This window comes from Enhydra lutris, unplaced genomic scaffold (genome assembly GCF_002288905.1).
Source record: "Enhydra lutris kenyoni isolate GAN:26980312 unplaced genomic scaffold, ASM228890v2 scaffoldscaffold61, whole genome shotgun sequence".
NCBI lineage: Eukaryota > Metazoa > Chordata > Mammalia > Carnivora > Mustelidae > Enhydra > Enhydra lutris.
This window is the reverse complement of record NW_019154145.1, coordinates 8,320,746-8,336,809: the sequence shown is the minus strand read 5'-3', so window position 1 is coordinate 8,336,809 and position 16,064 is coordinate 8,320,746.

The following is a 16,064-nucleotide window of genomic DNA, read 5'->3' as shown; positions in this document are numbered from 1 at the left end:
GAGGAGGAAGCAGGCTCCCCGCTGAGCAGAGAGCCCAACGCAGGGCTAGATCCCAGGACCCCGGGATCATGACCTGAAGGCTGAGGCTTTAAGCCACTGAGCCACCCAGGCACTCCCAAATCAGTAACTTCTTCTTCTTTTTTTTTTTTTTAAGAATTTATTTATTCATTTGACAGAGAGAGATCACAAGTAGGCAGAGAGGCAGGCAGAGAGAGAGAGAGAGAGAGAGGAGGAAGCAGGCTCCCTGCCTAGCAGAGAGCCCGATGCGGGACTTGATCCCAGGACCCTGAGATCATGACCTGAGCCGAAGGCAGAGGCTTAACCCACTGGGCCACCCAGGCGCCCCCAAATCAGTAACTTCTTAAAGTTAGTTTTTTCCCACCATTGGAGAGTTGGTCTCTTGAGGTGAGCTAACAGTAACGCATATAAAACTAAAAAGTTCAAAAGAGAATAGCAAAATTAGGTACACTTTTTACTGAGAATCTAAGGTATATCTGCTTATATGCAAGATAACAATAGAACAGTAAAGAAGAAAATCATTTTATAAGAAAAACATGGCAGTGCAAATTTGGAAGCATTGCTTCTCCAAAACATAGAAACAAATGACAACATTATATAATTAAGGAAAGCAGATTTGATATGGAACAAGCCAGTACCTTTCTGGCAATGGATATGAGGTGTTGACTCCACCACAGGAGAATATAGATTTCAAATCTTGTCAGGAAATCCAGAAGATTAAGTGAAATTTGGACTGTCACCAGATAGATAGATAGATAGGACAAGAAGCAACTTAGCCACATAAAACCATTATAAGGCATTCCTAAATGCTAAATTCCTTGCCTTTTTTTAAATTCCCATCTCTTGCATTCCTTTCATACATTAAGTTCCACCTGAACAAATCTATACTTTTAAAAAAATTTTTAACAATTATTTATTTATTTATTTGAGAGAGAGATTTGGGGGGGGTGCGCGGAGGGTCAGAGGGAGAAGCCGACTCCCCACAGCGCAGGGAGCCCAACATGGGCTTCTATCCTGGGACTCCAGGATCATGAGCTGATCCTAGGACAGTCGCTTAGCCAACTGAGACATCCAGGTGCTCCTAAATCCCAAGATTTGCTCAACAAGCTCCTCTGCCTAGAAGAGACCCTTACTCACTCTTGATGATTCTATTAGCAGTCCTCTTTCTCAAAGTTAGGCCACCTAACGAATTCAAAATTCTCATTCTTGTAAGAACAAATGCTTATTCGGCACCTGGGTGGCTCAGTCGGTTAAGCATCTGCCTTCAGCTCAGGTCATGATCCTAGAATCCTGGGATGGAGCCCCATATCAGGCTCCCTGCTCAGCGGGGAGCCTGCTTTTTCCTCTCCCTCTGCTACTCTCCCTGCTGCTCTCTCTCTCTCTCTCTCTCTCTCTGTCAAATAAATAAATAAAATCTTTAAAAAGAAGGGAAAATTGCTTATTTTTTAAAGACTTTTTTTAGAGCAGCTTTAGGTTGACAGCAAAACTAGGAGGAAGTTACAGAATACCCTCTGCTTCTGCCTACATGCACAGCTCGTTATCAACATCCCCACCAGAATGGGGCATTGGTTACAGTTAATGAACCTACATTGGCACATCACGATCAGCCAAAGTCTCTTGTTTACATTAGGGTTCATTCTTGGCTATGGACATTCTAGGGGTTGGGACAAATGAATAGTATGATGTATTTATAATTACAGTATCATGCAGAGTATTTTCACTGCCCTAAAAATTACCTGTTCTCTGCCCATTCATCTCTCCTCCACTACAGCCTCTGAAAATCACTGATCTTGTACTATCTCTGCAGATTTATTTTTTCCAGAATGACATCCAGTTGGAATCATACATTATGTTGCTTTTTTTGGATTGGCTTCCTTCACTTAATAATATGCATTTGTGATTCCTCCATATCTTTTCTTGGCTTAATACTTCATTTCTTTTTAATACTGAATAACATTCCATTATCTGGATGAACCCCAGTTCATTTAATTCACCTGCTTAAGAACATCTTGGTTGCTTTCAAATGCTTAAATGTTGCTCGAGGTTCATGAGGTTCATGAATGAGCCGCAGTTGTCCTGAGCTCTGTGGGCTTTCAGGACTGAAACCACATGGTCTAGCATTTCAGAATCCAGGCTGGAAGAGTTGTCTCTGCATCATACTGTTCTCATGGTTGAGGGGTAGAGCAGGAGGACTCCTTCTAAGTCAGATACAGCATTTAAATGTTTGTTTCCCTGTGGCAAACATCATGTCCAGTCGCAGCCCATTGTGCAAAGTCTCCCATAGCCCAGTGAAGCTATTGGATGGGAAAGCGTGAAAGGAAAGGAAGACCAGCATGAATGTAAACATGTGTTACAATTTATCACTGTGATTTAGTTATAGTGGAACAAGTTGATTGCATTTTTGTTACCCTATACTTTTTATATCCTTTTTAAAAATTCCAGTATTCAAGGAGGTAGTAAGATAAGATGCCTCATTCACGCACATCCACACACTCACCAACTGAGTCAATAATCAATGATCAAGAGCCCATTTCTACTTTTACCATTACTAAAATGTTGAATAATAAATGTTTGGATGCCTAAAGAATGGCCTTTTATTTGGATTGTTGGTTGTATTATAAAGCTAGAGCAAGTGTTAAATGAACTCCTAGCTTGACCTTCATGAATGGAGACCTTGGAAGAAGAGTTTGTTTTGTTTGTTTGTTTTTGTTAGTTGCTGGTTATTTTGGGGTTTTTGCTTGTTTTTGTTTTTGCTTTTGTTTTTTTTCATTAATATTACTTCTCATGAATCTAGAGTTGCCTGGCAATTCTCAGCTTTAATTACTTGCAAATACCAAGTATTCTTGGTAAGCTTTTTACCATTCACTAATCTTCAGTGTTAGACAACTTACATATCCCCTTGAGAATTCAAACACATTTGTCTAAAACTGAAGTTTCAAACCTGAATAATCAATATAGGAACTTCTCAATGGTATTCTGGAATTGGTATTTTAAATTATATCATTTGTTACATTTTATTGTCCATATATTTATCTCACTGCCTTCTTGGCCCAAGAACTGACCTAAAAAGTTAATCATGATTATGAAATAGCTATGAAAGATTTTAAACATGGATCAAATGGAGATTTGGACCAATTCAACATTATGAGCTCAGAATTTAATTAACTACAGAAAATACAAGTGGGAACAAAATACTTAAAGTAAAACTTTTGAAAATATTGTTTTAAAGAAAAATAACAGGAAATGGAAGACTTTGGGAATATCACTAAAATAGGGACAATATCTCTTTTCTGTTTTCTCTCATGTGGCTCCTGGTTTATTAACAAATTGTGATCCATTTTAGTAAATATGTGTAAGCTTACGATTTTGAATGTGAAAGAGAAACGATTGAGTGAAAAGAAAATTGGTTTCCGTAAAGGATTAAAATTTAATTTGACATTTATTGATCAGTAAAAACTAGCTAGGAAATTGTTTTGAAGATTAGAATAGTTTTAGGAATTGAATGGGATCATTATCTACCCCAACTCACTAGGCCCATCTGACATGAACTGTAGCAGATGTGGGGAGACTGAGTGTCTGGCTGGAAATAGCAATGTAGATCAATAAGAGTGATCAAGGCTCAGTTTATATATATATGTATCTTGACCTATGGCTTGCTTGAAAGAGAAATGGGTTCTACTTGAATCATAGAAAAAGAGAAAACAAATTTAGCCCCCAGTAGCTCTTTCATTAAGAACTTTTTTTCTGTGCCTTCCTACATGGGCGTTTGTAGAACACTGTGAGCTGTGGTCCTCCTCAACACCTTCCCCCATGCAACTCACATGGCTCAACAAGGGTAAAACCAAAGTCGAGATTGTAAATGGAGATAAAGCAAGTGTCTTTAGATACAGTTCAACTTAGAAGTGAATCAAGGTGTCAGACATGCATGGTAGAAGCACTAAACTCAAAGTCTTGAATATAAGTTCCACGTAAACCTGAAGAACCAAGTATTGAAGACTACAAGGGGAAGTTTAGGAGAGCTTAATGTCATTGTTGAGAATATGGTTTCCTTCTTGTGGGTTGTTTTAATAAAACCTGCATGAGGCACCTGGGTGGCTCCATTGGTTCAGTATCTGACTTTTGGTTTTGGCTTAGGTCGTGATCTCATCGTCCTGAGATGAGCCCTGCATTGGGCTCCCCACTCCGTGCAGAGTCTACTTGAGATTCTCTCCCTATCCCTCCCCTTGGCCCCTCCCCCTGCTCTTGCAGGCATGTGGGTGCTCGCTCGCTCTCTCCCCTCTAAATTAACAAATAAATAAAATCTGTTGTTTAAAAAAAATCTGTTTAAATCTTTCTACTTAAACTAAGAAACGTTTTAAAATGTATTGAGAATTCCTTTCAATAATTTAGCAAGAGTGATTCAGGAATGATAGAGGTAGAATTAATGCATGAGTGGATTAAAGACTAGATGAAAATCAAAAAGAAAACAATGAAACAAGTGAGTGTAGAATACTCCTCTCAGTGTTTCAATGAGGGAAAAAGGGAGAAAGCACATGTGACACTGAGAGCAAGGCATGTTGTTCTCAGAGCTATTTTAGAATAGAAGGGACTTAACACTTGTGAATATGCTATAAGGAAACAGGTATTAGAGAAGCAGACTTTGGAGATACAGGAAAAGGGGGGAGAAAAGCTGATGGAACAATGCCCTTGACTTCTCTTTGCTGCTTGGGTCAAAATCCTGGAGCCATATGTGTTGCCTCTCTTTTTGTCATAGTGCACACCCGGCACATCAGCAGATGGTGTCATTGCTGCTCTGAGAATAGGTCCCGAATCTTCCTATTTCTCACCACCTCTGCTGCTAGCGTTTTAGACTTGCCAACATCATTTCTCACTTTGAAAGCAGCTGTACGGCCTTCAGTTGACCTCCCACTTCCGTGCTTTACTTGCGAAGGTCTTTTACTCAACACACTGGTCATAGCTTCCATCAGATTCTGTCATTTTCTCCTCAAAAAGCACCGTGGTTTCCCATCACGCTAAGGTCCTATGTGATATGATTCCTGCCTGGTTTTTTGTTTTTGTTTTTGTTTTTTTTCTGGGGTTTTTGCTTTCAGTGTTTGTTTCACTCTATCCATTCTTGCTCACTAGTCTCAAGCCTTACTCCATACTGGCTTTTACAATATGTGTTGAACATGGCAGCTACATCTTCACTCAGACGTTTCTACATTTGCGATCCCAACAGCCTGTGTAGCCACAGAGCTCCCTTGTCCATTATTCAGGAATTTGTACAGGTACTAGCTGTTCAGACAGACTTTATCTGATCAGAAAAGGCATTTCCTGTTGCCTTACAGTATATTTTCTTTTTAGTGCGTGTCACTACCTGACCTTGTAATACCTGTTTATAAGGTAATGTGGTTGGTATTTACTATGCTATACTGCCCCAATCAGAGCAGGAAACTTTTGGTATATGACTAAATGTTCAGCACCTTGACATCTGTACCTTAGGGCGCTATCTTTAAGAAAGAAAAACAAATGCGTATGGATAAAAATAAGTTATGAAAGTGAATACTTACAAAAAAACAAAAATTAATTATTTTGGTCAGCTTTATTGAGGTATAATTTATGGACTGTAAAATTTACTAATTTTAAGTGTGCCATTTTGTGAGTTTTAACTGCTGTATAGAGTCTTCCAGCACCCACCACAATTACAATATCACCCCCAGAACTGCTCTTACGGCCTTTTATAGTCAATCACTGTCCCCCACTCCTTGACCCCTAGCAACCTGATCAGTTCCTGATTACTACAGTTTGCTTTTCAAGAATCGCCCACGAATGGAATCATACAAGGTATAGTCTATATGTGCTTGCCTTCTGTACTCAGTGTTCCTGAGGTGAATCCATGTTGTGGCTCGAATCAGTTGTGCCTTCCTTCTTACTGATACCAGGATTTTGTTGTGTGTATACCACAGTTTTTTTTGTTTTTTACCTGTTTTTATCATTCATCAGTAGGTGGACTTTTGGAAACTTTCCAGGGTTGGGTTATTACAAAGTGGCTCTGAATATTCACGTATGAATCTCTGTGTGGCTATATATATTTTTGGGGGGGGGGAGAGCTTTCTTTCATTAATATTTTTAATAATACATTCAATTTTCATATGATTAGGGAAATCTTATGCTTTATTAGGAAGTTGTCCATTTCGTGTATATTTTTATTTTTGAAAACATGTCCTAAAATTTTACTAACAGTCTATCATAGCCATAGTTACATCTTATTTCCCATTCTTAACACTTGTACTTGTGGTTTTTAAATTTTTTTTCACATATTCTCCTAGCATATCTGCTGAGTAATTATTTATTTTATGAACCTTTATCAAAACATTTGTTAATTCTATCCATTTCTTTTCTTTTTCATGTTTGATGTTTATTAATTTCCTTTTTCCTGTATTCAAGTTTATTCTGTTGCTATTTCCCTAGTTTTGTTTTGTTCTTTTGTTTTTGTTTTTGTTTTTGTTTTATTTATTTATTTAATTTTTTTAACTTTTTTTTTAAAGATTTTATTTATTTATTTGACAGAGTTCACAAGTAGGCAGAGAGGCAGGCAGAGAGAAAGAGGAAGGGAAGCAGGATCCCCAGCGAGTAGAGCCCTATGCGGGGCTCGATCCCAGGACCCCGGAATCATGACCTGAGCCAAAGGCAGAGGCTTTAACCCACTGAGCCACCCAGGCACCCCTGTTTTTATTTATTTAGGAATACTATGCAGCCATCAAAAATTAAGTCTTGCCATTTGCAACGACATGGATGGAACTAGAGGGTATTATGCTAAGCAAAATAAGTCAATCAGAGAAAGACAATTATCATATTTTAATCCTTGGAATGGCATTGTTGTCCTATGGTAAATGCATGTCTAACCTTATCATAAACTTCCAAATTGTCTTCCAAAATGCATTCGTGCCAGGACAATGTGACCATTAAAGTTTCTCTACATTCTCACCAACACTTGATAGTTTAAGACTTTCACATTTTTGCCATTCTAGTAAGCATGTTGAGGTATGTCATTATGGTCTTAATCTGTACTTTTTAATGACTAATGATGATAAAGATTTTCCCTGTGTTATTGGCTTTGCATGTATCTTCCCTGGTGAAGTTTTGTTCAGACTTCCTGACGCTACTAGTCCATAGAAATATAATTGAGATATGACATTTCTTTACAAGTTGTTTTGTCAGTACATGTCTTGCAAATAGTTTCTCCCATTCTATGTGAGGCTTGTTTGCCCACAGTTTTTCAACTGTGCCAGCATCATTTGTCGAACGATTACTCTTTCTTCATTGAATTGTCTTGTTGCTTGTGTTGAAAAGCAGACCCATTTGGGTGGGTCTGTTTCTGGATTCTCTGTTCTGTTCCATTGATCTATACAACTTTTGTCTTTATGATCACATCACACTTGTGTTTCTTGGCACTTTGTAGTACATCTTGAAGTTGAGTAGTGTGTATCTTCTGACTTCATTTTTTTAAAAATTTTTCTATGATAAGTCTTTTGAATTTCAGTATGCCTTTAAACCCTGATTGTCAGTTTCTACAAAACAACAACAAAAAAGCCTGCTGGAATTTTGGTTGGGATGGCTTTGATCTGTGGATTTGGTGCCCGAGTCTCTCAGTCATGGTGGGCTCTACTAATTTATGCTTCAATTAATGTCTCTCAGCATTGTTTCATTGTCAGTGTATACATTTTACATATAGCTTAATAAATGCATTTTTATATGTTTAACAATTATGTTATTGTAAGTGATATTTTACATTTTTAAATTTCTGATCATTGCAAGTATACAAATACACAAACTACTTTTGTGAATTGACTTTGTATTCTGCTAGTTTACTACACTTAATTTTTTTCTGAAAACATTTTTGATGGATTTCTTAGTATTTTTGAGATAAATGATAAATACATTTAATAATTCTCTTTATTTTAGTTTCCTAGGGATGTTGTAACCAAGCACCTCAAACCAGGTGGCTTTACACAACAGAAATTTATCGTCTTACCTTCTGGAGGCTAAAAGCCCCAAATCCAGGGTTCACCAGAGTTTGAACTTTCTGAGGGCTGTGGGGAAGCATCTGCTCTATACTTCCCTCCCCGATTCTGGTGACCCCAGTATTTCCTTGGATTGAAGCATCACTCCAATCCTTTGTCTGCGTGGTATTCTTTCTCCCTGTGTCTTTGTCTTCACATACCCTTCTTCCTATAAGGACATCAGTCATTTTGAAGTAGGTGCCCACCCAACTCCAGTGTAATCTAATCTTAAATTACATGTGGAATGATCTTATTTCCAAATACAGGTACAAGGGGTCAGAACTTCAATGTATCCTTTTAGTTACTATTGACCGAGAACACTTCTTTCCTTTCTGTATGCCTTTCACTTCTACCTCTGACTCATAACACCGAATGCGACTGTCAGTACAACACCAAGTGGAAGGGATGAGAACAGATACCCAAATCATGTTTGTACACAGCTGGATTAGTATTCAAAGGGGTGGAGAAACTTGTATTTGAAACTGAGAAAAACTGAGAATGATTACCATGAGCAGATCCTTAATAAATGGAATTCTAAGGAATTCTTAATTCAGCAAAAATAAGACTGACTTGGGGACGCCTGAGTGGCTCAGTTGGTTAAGCGGCAGCCTTCAGCTCGGGGGGTCATGATCCCAGCGTCCTGGGATCAAGTCCCGCATGGGGGGGGGGGGTCCCTGCTCAGCAGGGAGTCTGCTTCTCCCTCTGCCTCTGCCTGCCTCTCTGTCTGCCTGTGCTCACTCTCTCTGACAAATAAATAAATAAAATTAAAAAAAAAAAAGACTGACTTTGTTGAAATAGCAAGTTCTGAGGTACAAAAAATAAAAAGAAAATGGTAACTATGTGGGAAGATGTAAATGAAATTAGACTGTTGAGAATAGATAATATAAATTGATGAGGTTAAAAACTAGGTTCTAATATCCCACAATGCTTTGTGAAATTATTTGCACATTTTGCTTTAGGGTGGAAGAGGATAAAGATTTTTAGAAACTTCAGTTGTGATAAGTTAGGTTTGTCAGTTTTATTTTATTGATCAGCCAATAAAAATGGTTAATGGAAACAAGATACATAGGTTGCAAGGCAATAAAGAAAAAACTTAATAATAAAAAATAAAATAATAGTAACAATATTTATTTAGTCCCACAAAGAAAACTATTGGTAGCAAATAAGGAGATGAAAGGGAATGGCTTCCAAAAGCCGTGACTCCCTGACAGAGGGCGAACGGGGTCCTTTTGTTCAGGGTTGGGTTGAATATTTAGGTAGGGAAGCGCTGTCACTGTAGGTGGCCTTAAGGTCATGCATGTGCTTTAAGGAAACATGCCTAGACATGCATTGTAAATTGTGTAAATTAGGTTAAGCCTCCTTCTTGGGTGGAAATTGCAGTATTATAATTAGATAAAGGTCATTCCAGAGGTCACTCCATGGTCTGTTTTTGCAGGCATGAGTCAGAGGTTTAGCTCAAAAGGTCTCGGTGATCCAAGCCACGAGAGATCTTGTCAGGGCAGTCACCATCACCTGAGGGGTGGATTTGGGTTTCATTGGCTTAAATAACTCAATTAAAGAAGTCAAGATAAGAAAAAAAAAATTTTTAGTCATAGCTAAATGTGGGACAAATAAAATGTGCAAAATAATTGAAAATGAAAACCAAAAATAGTGGATTTAAACCCAGATAGAGGGGTGCCTGGGTGGCTCAGTGGTTTAAAGCCTCTGCCTTCAGCTCGTGTCATGATCCCAGGGTCCTGGGATCGAGCCCCGTCAGGCTTTCTGCTCCGTGGGGAGCCTGCTTCCTCCTCTCTCTCTCTGCCTGCCTCTCTGCCTACTTGTGATCTCTCTCTGTCAAATAAATAAATAAAATCTTAAAAAAAAATAGATCAGAAGTTTTATTAAATGGACAGGTTGTTCATCTAAAAGTGAAGCATTTCCAGACTGGATACAACTTTCATGAAAAACTAGAAAACATGTATTATGTTTAACTTTCTTATTTTAAATAATATTAGAAAACAAAGAAATGATCAAGTTCACATTTTTACACAATACCATCTTTCATTTTCCTTTTATATGGTGGGCAAATATCTAGGAGTTTTTATGTCATAATTTATTTTCTGTTTATGAGCTAGGTACCATATTTCATAGTCACATTGATTAATTGTTTTGAAAGCTAGTTTGTATATTATAACAAAACTGAGTATAGCAAATAGACTAATATTTTTAAATTTCAAAGCTACTTTAAGGCTTCAGCTTTCTCATTTATGAAATAAGGTGATTAGCCTAGGGTTTGCAGAGACAAACATTATTATTTGTTGACTATAGGTAATGTTGATAACCACCTTCTGACAAAAGCCAGCCAGTAGACCAAACCAAAACAGGACACTGGAATAAACAGCTCCTGACCAAAGAGGAGCCAACTGAAAATTTTCTTATAGAGAGATCTGGAGTGAGAGCTCCATGCATACAAAGGGAAAATGTACCCATTTCTATCAATTGCATCTCATTTTGGAGAGATTCCCTTTGTAACGTATGGAATAAATTTCACATAAATTGAGAGAGGACAGAGCCAAAGACATACAGGGATTCGTGAAAGCTGAGGTGGTCGTCCTGTGGGTTGCCAGAAGCCAGGGTAAACAGAACCTGTAACAAAACAGCCATTGAGTGTGATTGGAGGTAGAAATAAATCGGCCTCCATCATTAAAATGGTGGAATAAGACACCAGCTAGCTGGACAGTGATGGTATCAGATTAGGAAGCAATGAAGTCTCTAACTAAAATAAATAAATAAAATCCAGGGCTTCTTTTAATCCCTTAATCTACTTCCACACTACACTATAATTAATTTTTCCTCATCAGCAGTATTCTAGGTCTATAAGGCCTTGCTGTGTAAAACAATCTCATCTCCTTTCTTTTTTTTTTTTTTTCAAGATTTTGTTTATTTATTTTTGAGAGAGAGAGAGAGAGAGAGCACAAGCATAGGGGGGGAGCAGAGGGAGAAGCAGACTCTCCGCTGAGCAGGGAGACCTGTGTAGGACTCGATCCCAGGACCCTGGTATCGGGGCCTGAGCCAAAGGCAGACGCTTAACTGACTGAGCCACCCAGGTGCCTTCTCCTTATTTCTTTATGCAAAACAAAGCACCACAAAATATCATATCCTCTGAATAATGTGAGCCTCTGTCTTGTGTCTGAAGTAACCTAAAACAGATAGATCGTCTCTATTTCTTCTTACTCAGGTAATTCCTAGAAGAACCTCATCAGCTGACCCCCTAGAAGAGGCAGGGGTTAGGCATGAAGTGTTAAGAGCAAGGTTGCCGAACTGCAAGCCCACGTGTTCCTGGGCAGGAGGGATGTCCGACCTGATGAACACGAGTCTGGAGGCACCATGTGAGAGTATATGGGGTTGAGGAGACCACCAGGGTCGGATGGGAAGGCGTCATGTATGTCACCGGGTATTTTTAGACTGCGGCCGGCACATGGGAGGGGTTTTGGTGGTGGGCATGGCAAGTTTGCATCTTGTAAGGCTCACTTTATTAGCCAGGTGGAAAACATCTCAGAGACTTATTTTGCACTGGATACCAGTTAGAACCTGTCGCCATGACTGAGGTGAGGAATGACACACCGTTGGACTGGGTGGTAACAAATGAACAAGAGAAAGGGGCATTGAGTAATTACTGTTAAGCAGATACTCTGCTGGGTTTTGGGTAGTCAGGGATTAATATTAACAATCCCAGAGTGATAAAGGATTCATTTGATGGCTAGAAACCAAGGAGTAAGAGACAATACAGAGTGAGAGACATTAACTAGATGTCTTCATAAGTCCATAGGAAGACACAGGTGGGGAAGGTCACACACTAGAGGGAACAGAACATTCGAAGACACTGGAATGAGAGAAAGGAACTATTGCGCACACTAGTTCTTATCAAACAGATCTGTCCATCCTTCCCATCTGTCCTATATCAGATTTGCTCTCTGCTCTGGAACATGTTTCCAAAACGCCCCCCTCCTCCCTCATGCACTCTCACTAGTACAAAACAGGTTCAAGTTCTAGAGGCTCCTTGAGGATTTTTTGGTTTTGTGGCTATTTTTTCCTTCTCTAAACTGGTACCATTTCTCATCTCTATCTTGGAGTTTAATACGCACTTACCCCAGCTATGTTTACATGTGTTTTGTCCCCATTGTAAACTGCAAATGTTTTTAGGGCAAGGATCTTACATATTTTTTTCCTCTTTCCGCAGTATTCAGTACCTCACTAGTTATGTTGTCTGAAATAATTGTACTTGTTGCGGGGGATGGAGAAGTGGTGGGTGAAGGTAAAGAACCATGAGGTTAGTCCCACAACTAGCTCTGTGTGTAAGTGATTTCTGCTGAATGAAGGAAGAAAATGTGTTATAATATGTGATTGTCATCAAAATGGTGAAATAAACCAGATTCTCAGAGGGGTATGAACATTTCTCAGCAGTCTTTTCCTATAAAATACCATCCGTTGTTTAAAGGACTGTTGCTTTCAGTTACAGGAAAAACATACCATCCTTGGAGGGCCAGCTCATACACAAACTCTAACATATTTACAAAGGAAGCTTTATTGTCCTGAAAACATGCTGGCCTCTAACTTACCCATACATCATTTTCTCTCATCCTGACATTCTTTATTCTTTCATTATAAAATTATTTGTAACATCTCTAATTTGGAACTGTGTCCCTTATTGTTCTAAACATTTCACAGTATAATTTTCTACTCCCTTCCCTCCTTATTATATTAGCTGACCTTCTTACATTGGTGGATTAGAATTACTATGCATGTGAGATTCATAGCAATTATAGCTTTGAGTGTTAATAAGTATTTATTCTGATTTTATTAGAAATAATCCTATGATGATGTTGAATATAGAAATGTGTGAATTGGTTGTGGGCCTCACAAAACAAAGCCTTTGAAACTATTGCCAACAGCAAAAGTAAACAGAGCTAGCTTCTTTAAAAATTCCTTGCTAAAATAAACATATAAAGGTTGTTAAATAAAAGTACCAAAGCAGGTTTTCACCTTTATGGTGACAAAGTCAGAAGGAGAAGCCGTGGGATATTCAGTCTACTATTTCTGGGTGAAAATTGTTCTAAGATCCCCTAAACACACTTTTATTGTGTTTGTTCTTTAAAAGAATGTTACACAGTCCTAGCTCAGAATAACTATGATTCTTTTTCTTTCCCCTAGAGATACTAGATAAATGGCTATAACGGAGAGAAGCAGTTTGTTCCATGACCTAAGACCATGTTCAGTTGCACAGGTTACCAAAAGGTCATACTGATATCCAGGTACAGGACTCTAAGTCGTGTGTGTGAATGACAATTGGTCTCAAAAATCAATAAAATGGAAGGATAGTGACAAAGGTGAGGGGACTGGAGTAAAACAACATGGGCACTGGCCTTGAAACAAGTGACTTGTTGTTTATGAGAATTTTCTTCAAATGAACTGTTTGATGAGGTAGTCAATTAGTTCCCGGTAGCAGACAGGATGCCGAGACATCCGTCAATAAGTTCGTGCATCGCAGGCTTCTCAGGATTCTGTGATAAAAGAAACATAATGCTTTCCCAGTCACCTAGTCACTGAAATAGATACTGGTTTTTAAAATGTGAGCTAAGAAAGGAAAATTTGGGGCTTTTCTGTTTTGCCCTCTGCTACCAACTACTGTGAGGTCTTCCTGAGGCATTTTAACCTCATTGCATGTTGGTTTCTTAATATGTGTGATGAAAATGATAATGTTGAACAATTCCAGAGGGCATGGCAATTAACTAGCATTTATAAAATGCTTTAAAGAGAGGTGCCATGTGAGACCAAATCATTTAAGGTAAACCAGTAGATAGCTTATGAGCATACCATGTGAATGAGGACAGTATCCACCGAAATAGCTAGATGTGATCAAAGAGACAGCTGGAATTTAAAAATAAAAGTTTAAAAATCTGGCAATTAATCCAGAATTCTCAGGACATACAGATAGCTAATTATCATGACTCTGCTCTTCAGAACACATTGTAACACGTTATGTTTTATTTTGATCATTCTTTTCAGCGGTCTGGCTTCCATCCTCAGAAGAAAGAACAAAATTAAATATCTCCCAATCAATCCGTTGCAATAATCACCAAGTTCCCAAAGAGTGGTTAAAAAAATACATGTATCCATGTAGATGAAAGGGAGAGATAAATGACTTCCGGTGCAAGGTGAATGCCAAAAGGTAGCACAGAGAGGACAATGGAGCTCACAGCCATGCTTAGCAGCTAACACACACACATAGAAAGGTGACTCATAGTCCGTCACTAGATTGGTCCCAATAAGGTGAAGGGAAACAGTCTGTATATACCTTGTCTTGGTGGGGTTTTTTGCTGTTGTTGTTTTATTTTGTTTTTTACATTTATACTATTTTGGATTCCCTGGACCTTGTGAGGGTCCTTTTTCAGTTCTGGAAAATTCTCAGACATTTTCTCCTTAAATATTGCACAAATCACACTCTCTGTCTTCTTCTCCTAGGATTTTAGTTAAACGTGTGTTAAAACTCCTCTCTGTTTGGTATGGTTCCATAATCCTACTTTGGAATTTTTATCTTTTTTTCTCCTGTTCTATGGTATGTATTAAAGTCTTTCATTTTCCACCTTACTAAACGTGAAGCTCAAGTGTATAATATTGGGAGGTCCTCTTGGGTCAGCATCATTGCAATTTTAACAACTGTATCGTATGAACCTGACACTGTAAAATGAATCATGTATATAATTTTTATCATATTTTTATCACATATATCAAATGTGAGATGTTATTGAGAATGAGTTAGAATAAAATGTTAGATGTGTAAGATGTATCCTAATTTCAGAAATTTATAATGGAAAAATATGGGATTTGTTTTTGTGTTTTTTTTTTAATTTTTTTTTAATTTTTTATAAACATATAATATATTTTTATCCCCAGGGGTACAGGTCTGTGAATCGCCAGATTTACACACTTCACAGCACTCACCATAGCACATACCCTCCCCAATGTCCATAAGCCCACTGCCCCTCTCCCAACCCCCCTCCGCCCATCAACCCTCAGTTTGTTTTGTGAGATTAAGAGCCACTTATGGTTTGTCTCCCGCCCAATCCCATCTTGTTCCATTTACTCTTCTCCTACCCCCTTAAGCCCCCATGTTGCATCTCCTCTCCCTCATATCAGGGAGATCATATGATAGTTGTCTTTCTCCGATTGACTTATTTCGCTAAGCATGATACCCTCTAGTTCCATCCACGTCGTCGCAAATGGCAAGATTTCATTTCTTTTGATGGCTGCATAGTATTCCATTGTGTATATATACCACATCTTCTTTATCCATTCGTCTGTTGATGGACATCTAGGTTCTTTCCATACTTTGGCTATTGTAGACATTGCTGCTATAAACATTCGGGTGCACGTGCCCCTTCGGATCACTACGTTTGTATCTTGAGGGTAAATACCCAGCAGTGCAATTGCTGGGTCATAGGGTAGTTCTATTTTCAACATTTTGAGGAACCTCCATGCTGTTTTCCAGAGCGGTTGCACCAGCTTGCATTCCCACCAACAGTGTAGGAGGGTTCCCCTTTCTCCGCATCCTCGCCAGCATCTGTCATTTCCTGACTTGGTCATTTTAGCCATTCTGACTGGTGTGAGGTGATATCTCATTGTGGTTTTGATTTGTATTTCCCTGATGCCGAGTGATATGGAGCACTTTTTCAGGTGTCTGTTGGCCATCTGGATGTCTTCTTTGCAGAAATGTCTGTTCATGTCCTCTGCCCATTTCTTGATTGGATTATTTGTTCTTTGGGTGTTGAGTTTGCTAAGTTCTTTATAGATTTTGGACACTAGCCCTTTATCTGATATGTCGTTTGCAAATATCTTCTCCCATTCTGTCAGTTGTCTTTTGGTTTTGTTAACTGTTTCCTTTGCTGTGCAAAAGCTTTTGATCTTGATAAAATCCCAATAGTTCATTTTTGCCCTTGCTTCCCTTGCCTTTGGCGATGTTCCTAG